Consider the following 7,270-nt stretch of genomic DNA (forward strand, 5'->3'; position numbering starts at 1 on the left):
ATTTAGAGTATTATGTGCAGTTCTGGTCGCCATTTTGTAAAAAAGGATATAAAAGTACTGGAAAGAGTGCAGAGAAGATTTACAAGGATGATACCAGAAATGTGTGGGTATACATATCAGGAACGGACTGACAGGCTGCGGTTCTTCTCTCTTGAAAAAAGACAGCTGAGGGGCGATCTAACAGAGGTCTTTAAAATGATGAAAGGTTTTGATCAAATGGATACGGAGAGAATGTTTTCTCTTGTGGGGAAGAGGAAAACTGGAGGCCATGGATATAAGATAGTCATCAAGAAAATCAACAAGGAATTCAGAAGAAACATCTTCGCCCAATAAGTGGTAAGAATATGGAACTCATTACCACAGAGTGTGATTGAAGCAAATAGTATAGATGCATTTAACAGGAGGAATGGCACAGTGGGTTAGCACTGTAGCCTCACAGCGCCTGGGACCCAGGTTCAATTCTGGCCTTGGTGACTGTGTGGAGTTTGCACGTTTTCCAGGTGTCTGCATGGGTTTCCTCCGGGTGCCCCGGTTTCCTCCCACACACCAAAGATAAGCAGGTTAGGTGGATTGGCCGTGCTAAATGACCCCTATTGTCCAAAATTGTGCAGGTTAGGGGGATTAGCGGGGTAAATGCGTGGGGTTGAGATAGGGCAGGGGTGGACCTGGGTAAGATGCTCTCTCGGAGAACCAGTGCAGACTTGATAGGCCGAATGTCCTCATTCTGCACTGCAGGGATCCTAAGAAAGAAACAAGACAAGCAAACGAGGGAGAAGAGAATAGATGGTTATGATGGCAGATTTAGATAAGAGGAGGCTCGTGTGCAGCATAACAGCGGCATGGATTCTGGTTTGACAGAATGGCTGGTTTCTGTAGGCCCATATCCTATGCTATCCTGTTTGTGTAATTAAAATTGGTGACGAGCATGAGGCCAGAATTAGAGGAGCTATTAGAAGGTTGTAGGGCTTTATACAAAAGGCACGGATGAGGGATTCAGCAGCTGATGAACTAAGACAGGTAAGGGGTATGGAGAGAGTCAGGCAATGTTCGAGGAGAAACGTTGGTCTTGGTGATGGTGAAAAGATGCAGTTAGAAACTCACCTTGGTGAAACACAGTGCTGGGTTAAGACCAGCCTGGTTCAACTTCAGTGTCAGGGAGATGGATGGAGTCAGCAGTTAGGAAACAGAGTTTACGGCTGGAATCAAAGACAATGGCTTTGATCTTCCCACATCTAATTTGTGGAAGTTTTTGTTCATCCAGTACTGGTTGTTGAATAAATAGCCTAACAATTAACAGTGATGGGGAGGTGGTGGCGTAGTCGTATTTTTACTGGACTAGTAATCCAGAGACCCAGGGTAATGCTTTGAAATCCAGGCTCGAATCTCACCATGGCAGATGGTGAAATTTGAGTTCAATATTTTAAAAATCTTGAATTAAAAGTCTAACGATGACCATGAAACCATGGTTGATTGTTGTAAAATCCCATCTGGTTCATTAATATCCATTAGGGATGGAAATCTGACATCCCTACCTGCCAGTGATGTCTATATCCTATGAAAGAATGAAGGAAAATAAACTGTCTGGACAACAGAGAGGTGTTGGCGAAGGATAGAATGGCCGACATGTCAAAAACGGCAGGCAAGTTAAGACAGATAAAGGGGGATGACTTTTTATTCATTTGTGGGACATGGGCGTCGCTAGCTGGCCAGCATTTATTGCCCATCTCTAGTTGCCCGAGGGCAGTTGAGAGTCGACTACGTTGCTGTGGCTCTGAAGTGACACATAGGCGAGACCAGGAAAAGATGGCAGATTTCCTTCCCTAAAGGACATCAATGAACCCGGTGAGTTTTTCCGACAATCGGCAATCGTTCATCATCATCAGTAGATTCTTAATTCCAGATTTAAAAAAAAATTGAATTCAAATTCTACCATCTGTCATGGTGGGATCTGAACTCGGGTTCCGAGAACATTAGCTGAGTTTTTGGATTAATAGTCTAATAACAATACCACTAGGCCATCACCTCCCCATCACAGACAATGTAATTTGTGACTCTGACGAGAACTATTTCATTATTGCAACACCCATGGAACAAAGGGAAAGAACCCTTCCCGGTCCCTTATTGAAAATATATAAGTAGGCTCTTGCTTTTCACCATTACTAAATTGCAGAAGTTCATTTCCGGCACAATTAATCTAAGCATCTTGCAAATGCTTACTCATCTGGGTATCCTTGGCAATAGCTGTCCTTCCTGTTTCTATAGAGAAATATGCAAGAAAAATTGGCCTGATCAGGTCCTTTCAATCTTCAAATGTTACCCGCTTAATTAGATGTAAACTTGGGTTTAGTGTCAGAGGTTTTAGCTTGACTGGGAATTTCTCCAGCAAGAATTGGACTGTGACCAGAACAAGCACTGGAAGCACTGGAGTGGGTTTCCACAAGGCATTCAATAAGGTGCCACTTAAAAGGTTGAGGCAGAAGATAAGAACTCAAGTTATTGGAGACGATATATTAGCATGGATGGCAGATTGGCCAACTAATGGGAAATGGAGAGTCGGGAAAAATGAGTCATTTTCAGGTGGGCAAACTGTAACCACTGGAGTACTGCAAGGATCAATGCTAGGTCTCAGCTAATTACAATCTAGATTAATGACTTGGATGAAAGGACTGACTATATCATCAAATTTGGCTGTAATATAAAGTTAAGTAGGAAAACAAGTTTTGAGGAGGATACAAAGGGATATAGAGTGGTCGAGTGGGCAGATGAATTTCGATGTGGGTAAATATGAGATTGTCCACTTTGGTACGAAGTATAGAAAAGCAGAACATCATTGAAATGCAGAGTGCAGCAGTACAGAGGGATCTGGGTGTACATGAATCACAAAAAGTCAACATGCGGGTAATGAGCAATAAGTATTAAAGTAGGGAAGTTTTGTCACAACTGTACAGAACATTGGTGAGACTACACCTGGAGTACTCTGTACAGTTTTGGTCACTTTATTTGAGGGATATACTTGCATTGGAAGCAGTTCAGAGAACACTCACTAGGCTGATTCCTGGGGTAAACGGTTTGTCTAATGACTAAAGGGTGAGCAGGTTGGGCCTCGAGAAGAACGAGGGGTGATCTGATTGAAGCATAGATTTTGAGCGGGCTTGACAGGATAAAGGCTGAGACGGTGTTTCCTCTCTATGGTGAATCTAAAACTAGGCAGTGTTGTTTAAAAATAAGGGGACTATCATTTAAGATGGAGATGAGAAAGAATTGTTTCTCTCAGAGAATCGTTTGTCTTTGGAATTCTCTCCCCCAACGATCATTGAATATATCCAGTTCAACAGATTTTTGATTAACAAGGGAATCAAGGGTTATGGGGAACAGGCAAGAAATGGAGTTAAAGCCACAATCATATCAGCAATTATCTTACTGAATAGTCTAGCAGACTGGATGGGCTGAATGGCCTACATATACCTCTATTTCTTATGACCTTATGAGCAGAGCTGCAAAAATAACAAACAAAATTATACTTGGCAGGTAGAATTAATTGTATTAATTTGTAAAAAATTAGAATTAGAATTCTTAACAAGATGGCGCCAGAGCGAGACGACTTCTTGCAAGCTGTGCCCAGCATACCCTCCATTTCTATCTTTTACTCTCATTTTCACTACACCCTGCACTCTCTCGTTTCCTTCTCTATGAACGGTATGCTTTGTCTGTATAGCACACAAGAAACAATACTTTTCACTGTATGTTAATACATGTGACAATACTAAATCAAATCAAATTATAAACACGACTTGGGAAGAAAGTACAAAGGAAAAACAGAGCCAACTATTTTTAAAAATCTGAACTTGTTCACGTGTTTATTTCAGTACTTTGTGGTTCGGACGACGTGAACAAAACCCTCCCGGTCTATTTTCTTCCTTGGAGTTGCGTCACAAGAGCTGAACACTCACTGAACAAGTTAGCCCAAAGAGTCAGAAATTCTACTGCTTAGTTAGCAAGCTAATGGCTAAAGGAAACTAAATAACTGAGTTTTTAAAAAATGTTCTAAAGGAAAACGGCAGGCAACACTTAATGTGATGTTTCACAAACAGTGGAAAACAACATCAAGCGTTTTTGACTGTAGTATGATAAGCCAAGCCACAAGTGACAACTGTGACCCAACACTTAAAACAGTCAACCCCTCAAAGGACTGACTAAACAGTTGTATCTTAATAAAAATGCTTGCTTCATCTCCTTTGCAATTTTGTTGGCCAATTAGCCTCCTGCTCTCCTGAAGTGTTGCCAACTTGCTGAGCTACACATCCACAGGCAGTTTGACAAAAACTGGCCCGCTATCAACCATCTGTGAACTATTTGACTGTAGGTAGTCATCCTTCCCTTGACAACTACACACAAGTGCTAAACAAACGCATTTCCAACAGGGTTGTTGGGTAGATCAGTGTTGAGAACCACATCCAAGGCTCTTTTCCCTAAGCCCAAGTTCCTCCAGGCCTGAAACCTGCCACCAACAACACGAAGAGAAGGTTTCTTGGCCCTTGAGCGATGCCCCCTACTCTTGTGAACCCAGTTTGTATTAAGGTTATTGTTTGACATCGTCTGCTCCTGTGAGCAATTTTGGGCCCCACACCTCAGGAAGGACATACTGGCACTGGAGCGGGTCCAGCGGAGATTCACACGGATGATCCCAGGAATGGTAGGCCTGACATACGATGAACGTCTGAGGATCGTGGGATTATATTCATTGGAGTTTAGGAGGTTGAGGGGAGATCTGATAGAAACTTACAAGATAATGAACGGCTTAGATAGGATGGACGTAGGGAAGTTGTTTCCATTAACAGGGGAGACTAGGACGCGGGGGCACAGCCTTAGAATAAAAGGGAGTCACTTTAGAACAGAGATGAGGAGAAATTTCTTCAGCCAGAGAGTGGTGGGTCTGTGGAATTCATTGCCACAGAGGGCTGTGGAGGCCGAGACGTTGAGCGTCTTCAAGACAGAAATTGATAAATTCTTGATTTCTCGAGGAATTAAGGGCTATGGGGAGAGAGCGGGTAAATGGAGTTGAAATCAACCATGATTGAATGGTGGAGTGGACTCGATGGGCCGAATGGCCTTACTTCCGCTCCTATGTCTTATGGTCTTATGGTCTTATGTAGTTGCTGAACTGAACTGAGTCCAGAACTGGGGGAACGGCACTGGAGATAATGTCACAATTTTTGGTCTGCTATTTCACACAACAATACAAAATTACTTTTAAATAAAATATTTTGCTTCATTTAAAAAGATACACAGGCCACTAAGGCCAATTATGGCAATTACCCCTGCTGAAGTCAGCTAACTCAGCAATACATGTTCAAGTAAAAAATTGAATAAACCAGGAAGATTCCGTCTGTTTAGAAGTAAATTAGGAAAGCTTAACAAAACAACATTCATCAGACGATTCTTTTGTCACAACTTTCAGAATTTTAATGAAGCTGAACAAAAAGAAAAAGGGAAACTTGACTTATCAAGAGCTTAGCGAACAGAACTGTAACTGACACTGCCCACGCTCCACAATAAGTCAAGTTTAATATGGAGATGTTCCAGCTAAATGCCATTAATAAAAGTCAAGTGTTGAAAAGCTTATTTGTGGGGGAAAGAAAAACAACAAAAGCATTAATTGTCGAATTGACATGACCATTAGAAAACATTTAAAAAAGTGTCCCCAAACCTTTTGTTTGACAAAACAATGCTTTGCTTCTGCTGAGAAACTTTTTTTTTTAAAACAAAAGAGAAACAAGCCAATGACAGATTGGCAAGTGTAAAACAGAAAATTACAACCAGGGCTTCCAAAACAGGGTTTCATTGACAAACCTATTCCTGATATGCTTCTTTCAAAGGCAGCTCGATCTCAAGGGTGACAGACAGTGAAATGTGGGGGTTTGAAATCTCAATAGGGTTTCTCCCATCACAGGGAGATGCCCTGACTCACCTGTCCCCAGTCCCCCAGTGGCACCACCCCAGCCCCTTTATTCTTCACTTAACTCAGCTAAGTTACCACACCGCTTCCCTTCCCCTCGTCCAGTTGCTTCTTACCCTCACAGACCTTTGTACTCTTCACTTTTCACCCCCTCAGCGTCTCCCCCAAGGGGCTTCAGCTCTGCCCTCAGCGCCCGTCCCCAGACGACAATCCAGCCACATAAACAACCTCCTCCCAGCGACTCCGCCAGAATCCCGGCGCTCGCCGCGACAACAAGCCTTCTCCTCCCAGCGGACTCCGCCAGTATCCCGGCGCTCACCGCGACAACGAGCCTTCTCCTCCCAGCGGACTCCGCCAGTATCCCGGCGCTCACCGCGACAACGAGCCTTCTCCTCCCAGTGGACTCCGCCAGTATCCCGGCGCGCATCGCGCAAACGGTCATTTCTCCTCCCAAGGACTCTGCCAATATCCCAGCGCTCACCGCGGAAAGCGCTCTCCGGCCAGCTTCCCCGATCCCTGGAAGCGGGCTCCACCTGGCGACAGACTGCTGTGAATACAACACCTGAAGCAGGGTTTCCAACCCTCCAGGATTGGACTGGAGTCTCCAGAAATTAAAGAGGGATCTGAAGGAGAAAAGCTATAGAAGGTCATGGCAAAGCGGCTGAACGAAACAATCGAGATCAACCCTAGGCAGAAAGGGTTCTTAGCAACTTCTGGATGTAATGAAAATATTGCAGTCTGAGGGGAGCAAAAAATAACCACCAGGACCTTTCAGTTGTCTTTGTCGACTTGTTAAAGGTGTTCAACTCGGTTGCGCACAAACTACTCCTGAGATCACTCCAAAGAGCAAAGCTACCCAAAGCCTTCGTGGATATGGTCGAGGGACTACACGCGGGCAACAAACACCACGGTAGTCGAAGGGAACAGAACTGTGACAACCGAAATCATCACCGAGAAGGGCGTGAAACAGGACGACTCTCTCTCACCAACATCGCTCTGGATCCACTGGTGTGCTCGCTGAAGAACAGCAACTCAGGAGTTACCATGCTTCTGGGAGGCAGAAGAGTCAACTGTTGGGCTCAGGCCTTTGTGGATGACTTTGCCCGACTGAGCGACTCACAGGCTGGGATGGAACAGAATCTGAAACTACTCCAGTTATTTTGTGATCATACGGGTCTAACAATATTGCCAAAACGAAAGGCTTTCACTTCACCGGTAAGCGAAAGACTTTCTTATCCAATCATGGCAAAAACTGGAGACTCCAGAATGAAACTGTATTCTATATTGCCCCCACACCCCCGCCAGCAAGCGAAA

At 44.0% G+C, this 7,270-nt stretch overlaps 1 protein-coding gene across 2 annotated transcripts in view; it reads right to left on the reverse strand.

Moving 5' to 3' along the window:
- plekhm1 (pleckstrin homology domain containing, family M (with RUN domain) member 1) overlaps nucleotides 1-6,255 on the reverse strand; it is a 50,094-nt gene extending 43,839 nt beyond the window's left edge. The window contains exon 1 of one of the 2 annotated variants that reach the window (XM_078223800.1): nucleotides 6,083-6,255. The gene's annotated coding sequence lies outside the window, so the exon portion shown is untranslated. Of the gene's footprint in view, nucleotides 1-6,072 lie in introns of both variants that reach the window. The other variant, XM_078223799.1, reaches the window with a different exon arrangement.
- Nucleotides 6,256-7,270: the final 1,015 nt, after the last annotated feature.

Source organism: Mustelus asterias, chromosome 11 (assembly GCF_964213995.1).
Source record: "Mustelus asterias chromosome 11, sMusAst1.hap1.1, whole genome shotgun sequence".
Taxonomy (NCBI): domain Eukaryota; kingdom Metazoa; phylum Chordata; class Chondrichthyes; order Carcharhiniformes; family Triakidae; genus Mustelus; species Mustelus asterias.